Source organism: Schistocerca serialis, chromosome 4 (genome assembly GCF_023864345.2).
Source record: "Schistocerca serialis cubense isolate TAMUIC-IGC-003099 chromosome 4, iqSchSeri2.2, whole genome shotgun sequence".
In the NCBI taxonomy this organism is placed as follows: domain Eukaryota; kingdom Metazoa; phylum Arthropoda; class Insecta; order Orthoptera; family Acrididae; genus Schistocerca; species Schistocerca serialis.
The window spans coordinates 237,895,882-237,908,444 of record NC_064641.1 but is presented as its reverse complement, the minus strand read 5'-3'; the positions used below and the strand labels follow the sequence as shown (position 1 = coordinate 237,908,444).

Below are 12,563 nucleotides of genomic sequence, written 5' to 3'. Positions count from 1 at the left end.
ACCGAGACTCGAAAATGGGCCTTTATGTTTCGCGGGCAAGTGCTCTACCAACTAAGCTGCCGAAGCACGACTCACGCCCAGTACCCAAAGCTTTACTTCTGCCAGTATCTCGTCTCCTACATTCCAAACATTACAGAAGTTCTCCTGCGAACCTTGCAGAACTAGCACTCCTCAAAGAAAGGATATAGCGGAGACATGGGTCAGCATAAGCCTGGGGAATGTTTCCGGAATGTGATTTTCACTCTGCAGAGGAGTGTGCGCTGATACGAAACTTCCTGGCAGATTAAAACTGTGTATGCGAAAGAGACTGGAACTCACGACTTTCGCCTTTCGCGGGCAAGTGCTCTACCAACTGAGCTACTGAAGCACGACTCACGCCCGGTACCCAAAGTTTTACATCTACCAGTATCTCGTCTCCTACCTTCCAAACTTTACAGAAGTTCTCCGGCCAACCTTGCAGAACTGGCACTCCTGACAGAAATGATATAGCGGAGACATGGCTTAGCCACAGCCTGCGGGATGTTTTCCAGAATGACAATTTCACTCTGCAGTGGAGTGTGCGCTGATATGAAACTTCCTGGCAGATTAAAACTGTGTGTCCGTCCGAGACTCGAACTCGGGACCTTTGCTTTTCGCGGGCAAGTGCTCTACCAACTGAGCAACCGATGGACGACTCACGACCGGTACCCACAGCTTTACTTCTGCCATTATCTCGTCTCCTACCTTCCAAACTTTACAGAAGTTGTCCTGCGAAACTTGCAGAACTGGCACTCCTGAAAGAAAGGATATAGCGGTGACATGGCTTAGCAACGATCTGGGCGATGTTTCCAGAATGATATTTTCACTCTGCAGCGGAGTGTGCGCTCATATGACACTTACTGGCAGAATAAAACTGTGTGACCGACTGAGACTCGAACTCGGGACCTTCGCCTTTCGTGGGCAGGTGCTGTACCAACTGAGCTACCGAAGCACGACTCACGCCCGGTACCCACAGCTTTGCTTCTGCCAGTATCTCGTCTCCTACCTTCCAAACTTTAAAGAAGTTCTCCTGCGAAACTTGCAGAACTGGCACTCCTGAGAGAAAGGATATAGCGGAGACATGGCTTAGCCACAGCCTGGGGGATGTATCCAGAATGAGATTTTCACTCTGCAGCGGAGTGTGCGCTGATATGAAACTTCCTTGCAGATTTAAACTGTGTGTCAGGCCGAGACTTGAACTCGGGACCTTTGCCTTTCGCGGGCAAGTGCTCTACCAACTGAGCCATCGAAGCACGACTCAAGCCTGGTACCCACAGTTTTACTTCTTCCTGTATCTCGTCTCCTACCTTCCAAACTTTACAGAAGTTCTCCTGCGAATCTTGCAGAAACTGGCAGTCCTGAAAGAAACGATATAGCGGAGAAATGGATAAGTCACAGCCTGGGGGATGTTTCCAGAATGAGATTTTTACTCTGCAGTGGAGTGTGCGCTGATATGAAACTTCCTGGCAGATTAAAACTGTGTGTCCGTCCGAGACTCGAACTCGGGACCTTTGCCTTTCGCGGGCAAGTGCTCTACCAACTGATTAACCGAAACACGACTCACGACCGGTACCCACAGCTTTACTTCTGCCATTATCTCGTCTCCTACCTTCCAAGCTTTACAGAAGTTGTCCTGCGAAACTTGCAGAACTGGCACTCCTGAAAGAAAGGATATAGCGGTGACATGGCTTAGCAACAATCTGGGCGATGTTTCCAGAATGATATTTTCACTCTGCAGCGGAGTGTGCGCTCATATGACACTTACTGGCAGAATAAAACTGTGTGACCGACTGAGACTCGAACTCGGGACCTTCGCCTTTCGTGGGCAGGTGCTGTACCAACTGAGCTACCGAAGCACGACTCACGCCCGGTACCCACAGCTTTGCTTCTGCCAGTATCTCGTCTCCTACCTTCCAAACTTTAAAGAAGTTCTCCTGCGAAACTTGCAGAACTGGCACCCCTGAGAGAAAGGATATAGCGGAGACATGGCTTAGCCACAGCCTGGGGGATGTATCCAGAATGAGATTTTCACTCTGCAGCGGAGTGTGCGCTGATATGAAACTTCCTTGCAGATTTAAACTGTGTGTCAGGCCGAGACTTGAACTCGGGACCTTTGCCTTTCGCGGGCAAGTGCTCTACCAACTGAGCCATCGAAGCACGACTCAAGCCTGGTACCCACAGTTTTACTTCTTCCTGTATCTCGTCTCCTACCTTCCAAACTTTACAGAAGTTCTCCTGCGAATCTTGCAGAAACTGGCAGTCCTGAAAGAAACGATATAGCGGAGAAATGGATAAGTCACAGCCTGGGGGATGTTTCCAGAATGAGATTTTTACTCTGCAGCGGAGTGTGCGCTGATATGAAACTTCCGGACAGATTAAAACTATGTGCCCGACCGAGACTCGAACTCAGGACCTTTTTCTTTCGCGGGCAAGTGCTCTACCAACTGAGCTATCGAAGCACGACTCACCCTCGGTACCCACAGCTTTACGTCTGCCAGTATCTCCTCTCCTACCTTCCAAACTTTACATAAGTTCTCCTGCGAACCTTGCAGATATGGCACTCCTGAAAGAAAGAATATAGCAGAGACATGGCTTAGCCACAGCCTGGGGGATGTTTCCAGAATGAGATTTTCACTCTGCAGCGGAGTGTTTGCTGATATGGAACTTCATGGCAGATTATAACTGTGTCTCCGACCGAGACTTGAACTAAGGGCCTTTGCCTTTCGTGGGCAAGTGCTCTACCAATGGAACTACCAAAGCACGACTCACGCCCGGTACCCACAGCTTTACTTCTACCAGTATCTCGTCTCCTACCTTCCAAACTTTACAGAAGTTCTCCTGCGAACCTTGCAGAAGTAGCACTAATCAAAGAAAGGATATAGCGGTGACATGGCTTAGCCACAGCCGGGGGATGTTTCGAGAATAAGAGTTTCACTCTGCAGCGGAGTGTGCGCTGATATGAAACTTCCTGGCAGATTAAAACTGTGTGTCCGACCGAGACTCGAAATCGGGACCTTTGCCTTTCGTGGGCAGGTGCTGTACCAACTGAGCTACCGAAGCACGACTCACGCCCGGTACCCACATCTTTACTTCTGCCAGTATCTCGTCTCCTACCTTCCAAAGTTTACAGAAGTTCTCCTGCGAAACTTGCAGAACTGGCACTCCTGAGAGAAAGGATATAGCAGAGACATGGCTTAGGCACAGCCTGAGGGATGTTTCCAGAATGAGATTTTCACTCTGCAGCGGAGTGTGCGCTGATATGAAACTTCCTGGCAGATTAAAACAATGTGTCTGACCGTGACTCGAACTCGGGACCTTTGCCTTTCGCGGGGAAGTGCTCTACCAACTGACCAACGAAGCACGACTCACGCCCGGTACCCACAGCTTCGCTTCTGCCAGTGTCTCGTCTCCTACTTTCCAAATTTTACAGAAGTTCTCCTGCGAACCTTGCAGAACTAGCACTCCTGAAAGAAAGGATATAGCGGAGACATGGCTTAGCCACAGCCTGGGGGATGTTTCCAGAGTGAGATTTTCACTCCACAGCGGAGTGTGCGCTGATATGAAACTTCCTGGCAGATTAAAACTGTGTGTCCGCGCGAGACTCGACCTCGGGACCTTTGCCTTTCGCGGGCAAGTGCTCTACCAACTGATTAACCGAAACACGACTCACGCCCTGTACCCACAGCTTTACTTCTGCCAGTATCTCGTCTCCTACCTTCCCAACTTTACAGAAGTTCTCCTGGTAACCTTGCAGAACTGGCAATCCTGAAAGGAAAGATATAGCGGAGACATGGCTTAGCCACAGCCTGGGGGATGATTCCAGAATGAAATTTTCACTCTGCAGCGGAGTGAGCCATGATGTGATACTTCCCGGCAGATTAAAACTGTGCTTCCGACCGAGACTCGAAAATGGGCCTTTATGTTTCGCGGGCAAGTGCTCTACCAACTAAGCTGCCGAAGCACGACTCACGCCCAGTACCCAAAGCTTTACTTCTGCCAGTATCTCGTCTCCTACATTCCAAACATTACAGAAGTTCTCCTGCGAACCTTGCAGAACTAGCACTCCTCAAAGAAAGGATATAGCGGAGACATGGGTCAGCATAAGCCTGGGGAATGTTTCCGGAATGTGATTTTCACTCTGCAGAGGAGTGTGCGCTGATACGAAACTTCCTGGCAGATTAAAACTGTGTGTCCGAGCGAGACTCGACCTCGGGACCTTTGCCTTTCGCGGGCAAGTGCTCTACCAACTGATTAACCGAAACACGACTCACGCCCTGTACCCACAGCTTTACTTCTGCCAGTATCTCGTCTCCTACCTTCCAAACTTTACAGAAGTTCTCCTGCGAAACTTGCAGAACTGGCACTCCTGAAAGAAAGGATATAGCGGTGACATGGCTTAGCAACAATCTGGGCGATGTTTCCAGAACGAGATTTTCACTCTGCAGCGGAGTGTGCGCTCATATGACACTTACTGGCAGAATAAAACTGTGTGACCGACTGAGACTCGAACTCGGGACCTTCGCCTTTCGTGGGCAGGTGCTGTACCAACTGAGCTACCGAAGCACGACTCACGCCCGGTACCCACAGCTTTGCTTCTGCCAGTATCTCGTCTCCTACCTTCCAAACTTTAAAGAAGTTCTCCTGCGAAACTTGCAGAACTGGCACTCCTGAGAGAAAGGATATAGCGGAGACATGGCTTAGCCACAGCCTGGGGGATGTATCCAGAATGAGATTTTCACTCTGCAGCGGAGTGTGCGCTGATATGAAACTTCCTTGCAGATTTAAACTGTGTGTCAGGCCGAGACTTGAACTCGGGACCTTTGCCTTTCGCGGGCAAGTGCTCTACCAACTGAGCCATCGAAGCACGACTCAAGCCTGGTACCCACAGTTTTACTTCTTCCTGTATCTCGTCTCCTACCTTCCAAACTTTACAGAAGTTCTCCTGCGAACCTTACAGAAACTGGCAGTCCTGAAAGAAAGGATATAGCGGAGAAATGGATAAGTCACAGCCTGGGGGATGTTTCCAGAATGAGATTTTTACTCTGCAGCGGAGTGTGCGCTGATATGAAACTTCCTGACAGATTAAAACTATGTGCCCGACCGAGACTCGAACTCAGGACCTTTGCCTTTCGCGGGCAAGTGCTCTACAAACTGAGCTACTGAAGCATGACTCAAGCCCGGTTCCCCCACAGCTTTACTTCTACCAGTATCTGGTCTCCTACCTTCCAAACTTTACAGAAGTTCTCCGGCCAACCTTGCAGAACTGTTACTCTTGAAAGAAAGGATATAGCGGAGACATGGCTTAGCCACAGCCTGGGGGATGTTTCCAGAATGAGATTTTACTCTGCAGCGGAGTGTGCGCTGATATGAAACTTCCTGGCAGATTAAAACTGTGTGTCCGACCGAGACTCGAACTCGGGACCTTTGCCTCTTGCGGGCAAGTGCTCTACCAACTTTTCTTTTTTTCAGTTACGACAAACAAAATTTGAATGTACATCCGTAGCAACAACAGAACAAGAGTTTCTTCTAAACTATGAAAGACAATTTGAAACCAATAGTGTGGTGATAGATAATAAAGAAAAAAGACGTAACCAAATCCCGCACGCCATTCCATGTGCATGGCCCATCTGCGTACAGATTCCATGTTCCGAATTGGTACAACATTTCGCAGCGTTTGGATCTCCATGACGGCGATCATCCTCTGCCCGGTACTCCCCAACTGTGAGGGGGGTTATCGAAGACACTGCGTACATAGTTGGCAAATAGTTGTCGGTATCGGGGTGTACACTCAAGTGTGCTATGACTGTCCTGGAGAAATTGCCAGTAATCAAGCACCATCTTCTCATCATCTCGAAAGAGGTAGTATATGGACATGCCTTTAAACCATGTGAGAGCATGAGTCTTCGCAGGTGGGAAATAAGTATCCTCTGGACAAAAGAGGAGCCGTGGCTGAATTGTGCGAGGCGCGATACGTAGGTAGCAGGCGAGGATCTTCTGCACTAGCAGCCATACCTCTAACGCCGATCCACATCTTAAACGGTGGTCGTCAGTATCCACGAGGTGGCAATGTGGACAAAGGGGGGAATCCGCCATCCCAATAGCGTGCAGCCTTTGTCGTGTTACAACCTTCCCGTTCACCACCTGGTACCACGCGGCTCGTACCCGCGTGGGGAGGAACGGCTTCTGGACCTCTGTCCACACTGCAGGCCATAGGTTGGTCGGGCTTTTCCTCTCAATCACATTGCGAGGGATGGACCTTAGCAGCAGCCTGTAAACGTCTCTCGCCTTGGGAGTGCGAGTGTTTGGGAGGTCTGGGTGCACGTAACTATACTCAAGAATAAATGCCGAGAGGTGCGAGAATGAGGGTGTAATGAGCGCAACCGTGACAGGTGGCAGAAGAGACGCCGGCAGCAATTCCTCTAACAGACGTCCCGTAAGGGAAGCATCTTGGTGGGTCCACAATTTCATCATTGTGCACAAGTATAATGCTGTAGCCCTCGCTCGTACATTTGTAAGTCCCAGTCCGCCATCAAGCGGAGGGAGGGTGAGTGTTTCGTAGCGGACTTTGAATAGGTGTCCGGCGGTAAGGTAATATCCAAACGCTGCTTGCAGTCTGTGTGCCATCGCTGTCGGTATCGGTAGGACCTGGGCCATGTGGATCATCTTAGTTGCCACGTGAAGGTTGAGGTATTCCACACGCTGTAGGAGGTCCATCCGTCGAAGTAAGTTCCGGCGAACTTCTGTGCGTATTGCCTGTAGTAATCGTGCATAGTTCATGGCAGCCGTGCGGCGCACATCCTGTGTAAATGTTATGCCCAAGAACTGGATCTTGTTAACTATTGGGAGTGGGGCTAAAGCGTCCTCCTGTAGACCTCTCCCAATGGGCATCGCTGCCGACTTGGCCACATTCATGAGGCTGCCCGCTGCCAAACCATAGCGATTGATCCATTGTATCACCGAGCGTACCTCGTCACCAGATTGGACAAGTAATAGGTCATCAGCATATATCCTGCAGTGAAAGGTGTGATCCCTCAATGACATGCCCGAGAGCCTGTTTTTCAATCCTCCGACAAGTGGTTCGAGTGCGATCGCGTAAAGGATCATGGAGAGAGGGCATCCTTGGCGAACTGACCGTCGGACCGGAAAGGGACCCGCAATCCGTCCATTCACCAATACACGGGATGCAGCTCCACGGAAAAGGCGCTGAAAGATGTCGAGAAAGTCAGGCGGGAAGCCCATGCGGGCCATAACGGACAGAAGGAACTTGTGGTGAACTCTATCGAAGGCGTGGTCGAAATCAATGGAGATCAGAGCAGCTCGAAGGCGACAGGATGTGGCGATGGCTATTAAATCCCTGCATTCACTGGTTGCCGTTTGCATGTTGGTCACTCCGCCCTGTGTCGTTTGCTCCATTGAGAGGAGTAGGGGCAGAACCGTCTTCATGCGGCTGGCGAGTAGTCGGGCGAAGATTTTATAGTCCGAGTTGAGCATTGTAATGGGCCTGTAGTCCTCGACCGTCCGACCTCTGGAAGGCTTGTGTATCGGTATTAGGAGACCTTCCACGAATGCAGGTGGCACGTGAGAACCAGGGGTCATCAGTTCTTGGTACATGATGATCCATCGGGGCAACATGAGATCGCGGAAAGTACGATAAAACTCGAGCGGCAGTCCGTCTGCCCCGGGAGATTTGTTGAGTGCTCCCTTGTTAAGCGCGTCCTCGATGTCGTCTCGTGTAATCCCACCTAACAGCGTCGCCGCTGCTGTATTGTCGAGGGTGTGCGACACGTGCTGCAGTATGTCGTGATCGCCCGCTCCCTCGTGCTCCGTATTCACCTCGTCGCAAAACCGGCGATAGTGATCTGTGAAGGCTTCTGTAACTGCCGCCTGAGTCATTACGACCCTACCACCTGGCAATACGAGGTCCGTGATCAGCTGCTGTCGGCGTCGGCGGCTGTCGAGCACGATGTGATGCATAGACGGGTTTTCTCCTTCCACTCGGTCTTGATGTCGCGATCGCACTACGACCCCCTCCAAACGTTTCCTCGTAAGAGACAATATTTTACCTTTAATTCGGCGGCTTTCCATTTGTCGGTTTGGAGATGGTGGTTGGCTGTCGAGTTCGCGAAGCATCGTGTAATAAAAGTCCAATGTGTGACAATGCCAAGCTGCGATATCTTTTCCGAATTGTGTTAGCACACGCCGAAAAGCTGGTTTTGCACAGTCCACCCACCATGCTAGAGTCGATGGGTATCGTGGAAGACGACGTTCGCAATCCAGCCATGTGTTGGCGATAATCTGACGGCATTCCGGGGCTTGAAGATGTGCCACATTCAGCTTCCAGGGTCCTCGGCTGCGCCATATCCGCTGCTGTTGTAGAGTGAGTGTGCATATGAAAGCGCTATGATCGGAGAAGGCAAGCGGCCAACGTTCGGCGTTCAATACTCCCGGCGCTAGAGCTCGTTATACATAAATGCGGTCTAGGCGACTGGCGGAGTGACTAGTAAGGTATGTCGGCCCGGGACGTTCACCGTGCACTGTCTCCCACGTGTCGGTGAGAAGCAGATCTCGAACCAGGAGCCGAAGTTCTTGACAAGTCGAGAAATGTGGGACTTGGTCTTTGGGGTGGAGCACACAGTTAAAGTCGCCGCCGAAGATATATTGATCGAAGCGGCTGATAAAGAGGGGGGTGATATCCTCCGAGTAGAACAGCGATCGTTCGCGGCGTTGGTCAGTTCCTGATGGAGCGTAAATGTTAATGATGCGCGTTCCCAGTGCTGTGATCGCCAGCCCCCTTCCGGACGGAAGGTAAGTCACTTCGTCGATGGCAATTCCGTCGCGAACTAGTATTGCCGTACCGCTGCCATTCCGGTCCGCCGGTGACACATATGTCACATAACCGTAGAAAACGGGGAGGGCCGCTATATAGACTTCTTGCAGCAGGGCAATGTCAACATCCGAAGAACGAAGCATCTTACGCAGCAACTGGATCTTCACTGCCGTTCGTATCGTGTTGAGGTTAAGCGTGGCGATACGATAAGCTTGTTGCCGAACCGCAGGTGTTAAGTTATCCATTAAGACTGGAATTACCTATGACGCTTCTGACTGTATTGACACCTCCGCATCCCCCCAAACCTCACCGGCAGTCCTTGCTAGAGAGCCGGCGCCAATGGCGTGGGCCCTGTTGGCGTAACTTGCATGGTTCCGTTGTCGTCGTGGTCATCCGCCCACATCGGGGAACTGAAAGTAAGATCGGCCTCCCTAGCTTCCTCAGGACACGGCATGGGTGCTTGCATTCCAGAAGGTGGTGGGCAGCATCTGTCCTGCAGCTCGGCAACCGATTTTGCCACTGTAGATACATGTGGTTTCTCCTAGTTTCGTTCGATGGTGCCACACTGCAGCAAATGGCGGCTGCCTCTGTGGTAGCGTCGTCATTGAAGGTGGAATCGTCATCCTCTGGAGGCTGTGTCGCATCCCGTTCGGAAGTTGCTCTACGCCTCCGCTTCCGTCGCTTCGGAGAGCGTTGCTTCCTGGTGTGTCCTTCTGTGTCAGACGATGGCAAAGACTCACGACGTTCCGGCACAAAAGCAGCCGTAGGCACAATAAGCGAGTCTACGGCCATGCTATCGTCATGTATGTTGTTATCAGTCGACGGGGGCGGCGGCATCGGAGTTGAATCCGTATCTTGTGGAACGGGTGTGTCATCATCGCCCTGTATTGGAGCATGGAGCCGCGACCCAACAGTGGATGTCGGCTGTCGTGGTGAAGTGGTAGCTGTCGTGAGGGCTGCTGCATAAGTCACAGGAAGCAGCGTCGGCTGCGATGGCGGGTCCGCTTCAGCCGGCGGCAGTTGAGTGATGCGACGTTGCATACATTCTGATCTGAGGTGTCCCTCCTTCCCACAACCAGAGCAGGTCTTCGGTTGCCCATCGTAGATGACGATGGCACGGCAGCCACCGATATTCAGATATGAAGGTACATGTCTTTTAAGTTCTATTCGAACCTGGCGGACGCCGTTCAGCACAGGATATGTCTGGAATTGAGTCCATTTTTCCGCAATATGATCATGGACCGTGCCGTAGGGGCGCAGAGCTGTCACGACGTACTCCGCCGGTAGTTCGAAAGGAAGTTCGAAAATTCTGATCGTGCGAAGTCCCATGCCAGAATAATCGACGTGAACAGTCCCCACATTGCCATCAGCATGGCAGAAACGGTGGCCCTGTTTCGTGTCCCGAAGGATCCGTTCACATGTTGCGTCGTTGATGATCTTGACATATACGTAACTACTCACAATGGACAAGTGAATGCCGAGAATGTCGGTCGCCGGGATTTTAACTTCTTCTCGTAGAAATCGTTCGCCTTCGAGTGCTTTGGGCCGTGCAAATTCGTTGCGGAACGTAAATTTGAGCGTCGATTTTCTGTATTGGTGCGCCATAGTGATCTATAGGCTCAGTACGGCACGCGCGAAACGGCCGAGTACTATGTAAACAACACGAGCGCTCGCTCCGCGGCAGGAACACAAACAGCGCGTCCTCACCGCAGCACAGCCAAAGGCCAACTATGACACACTTCTGCCAGTATCTCGTCTCCTACCTTCCAAACTTTACAGAAGTTCTCCGGCCAACCTTGCAGAACTGTTACTCCTGAAACAAAAGATATAGCGGAGACAAGGCTTAGCCACTGCCAGGGCGATGTTTCCAGAATGATATATGCACTCTGCAGCGAAGTGTGCGCTGATATGAAACTTCCTGGCAGATTAAAACTGGGTGTCCGACCGAGACTCGAACTCGGGACCTTCGCCTTTTGCGGGCAAGTGCTCTACCAACTCAGCTACCGAACCACGACTCACGCCCGTTACCCACAGCTTTACTTCTGCCTGTATCTCGTCTTCCACCTTCCGAACTTTACAGAAGTTGTCCTGCGAAACTTGCAGAACTGGCACTCCTGAAAGAAAGGATATAGCGGAGACATGGCTTAGCCACAGCCTGGGGGATGTTTCTAGAATGAGTTTTTCACTCTGCAGTGGAGTGTGCGCTGATATGAAACTTCCTGGCAGATTAAAACTGTGTGTCCGACCGAGACTCGAACTCGGGACTTTTGCCTTTCGCGGGCAAGTGCTCAATCAACTGAGCTACCAAAGCACGGCTCACGCCTGGTACCCACAGCGTTACTTCTGCCATTATCTCGACTCCTACCTTCCAAACTTTACAGAAGTTCTCCTGTGAACCTTGCAGAACTGGCACTCCTGAAAAACGGATATAGCGTAGACATGGCTTAGCCACAGCCTGGTGGATGTTTTCAGAATGAGATTTTCACTCTGCAGCGGAGTGTTCGCTGATATAAAACTTCCTGGCAGATTAAAACTGTGTGTCCGACCGAGACTCGAACTCGGGACCTTTGCCTTTCGGGGGCAAGTGCTCTACCAACTGAGCTACCGAAGCACGACTCACGGCCGTCAGTATCTCGTCTCCTACCTTCCGAACTTTACAGAAGTTCTCCTGCGAACCTTGCAGAACTAGCAAACGTGAAAGAAAGGATATAGCGCAGACATGGCGTAGCCACAGCCTGGGGGATGTTTCCAGAATGAGATTTTCACTCTGCAGCGGAGTGTGCGCTGATATGGAACTTCCTGGCAGATAAAACTGTGTGTCCGACCGCGACTCGAACTCGGGACCTTTGCCTTTCGCGGGCAAGTAGTCTACCAACTGAGCTACCGAAGCACGACTCACACCCGCTACCCACAGCTTTACTTCTGCCAGTATCTTGTCTCCTACCTTCCAAACTTTACAGAAGTTCTCTGGCCAACCTTGCAGAACTGTTACTCCTGAAAGAAAGGATATAGCGGAGACATGGCTTAGCCACAGCCTGGGGGATGTTTCCAGAATGAGATTTTACTCTGCAGCGTAGTGTGCGCTGATATGAAACTTCCTGGCAGATTAAAACTGTGTGTCCGACCGAGACTCGAACTCGGGACCTTAGCCTTTCGCGGGCAAGTGCTCTACCAACTGAGCTATCGAAGAACGACTCACACCCGGTACCCACAGCTTTACTTCTGCCAGTATCTTGTCTCCTACCTTCCAAACTTTACAGAAGTTCTCGTGCGAACCTTGCAGAACTTTAGGAGTGCCAGTTCTGCAAGGTTCGGAGGAGAACGTCTGTAAAGTTTGGAAGGTAGGAGACGAGATACTGGCAGAAGTAAAGCTGTGGGTACCGGCCGTGAGTCGCGCTTAGGTAGCTCAGTTGCTCAGTCTGCGTTCGGCAGGGCAGCAGTGCGCACCGCGCTCGGCCGTCCACGCCGCTGCGCGCGCGGAGTGTTTTGTTTACTTCCTCGTCACAGCGCTTCTCAGTCGAACAAGCTGTAATGGCCAACTCTTACAGGAAGACCACTCTTAAGTTCACCTTCTCAAACGAATACGCACGACCCAAAGCACTGGCCGTCGAACGCTTCCTACGCGAAGACGTGAAGATCCCGCGTGACGAACTCATCGGCATACACCTATCGATCATTAGCAGCGTCGTTTATGTTAAGATGACTTCCGACGCTGCCT

At 51.3% G+C, this 12,563-nt stretch overlaps 1 non-coding gene across 1 annotated transcript; it reads right to left on the bottom strand.

The window, feature by feature from the left end:
• Positions 1–11,381: 11,381 nt before the first annotated feature.
• Positions 11,382–11,456, bottom strand: Trnas-cga (transfer RNA serine (anticodon CGA)). The gene has a single exon. It is a non-coding gene; the product is annotated as a tRNA-Ser (tRNA).
• Between the last annotated feature and the right edge of the window lie 1,107 nt (positions 11,457–12,563).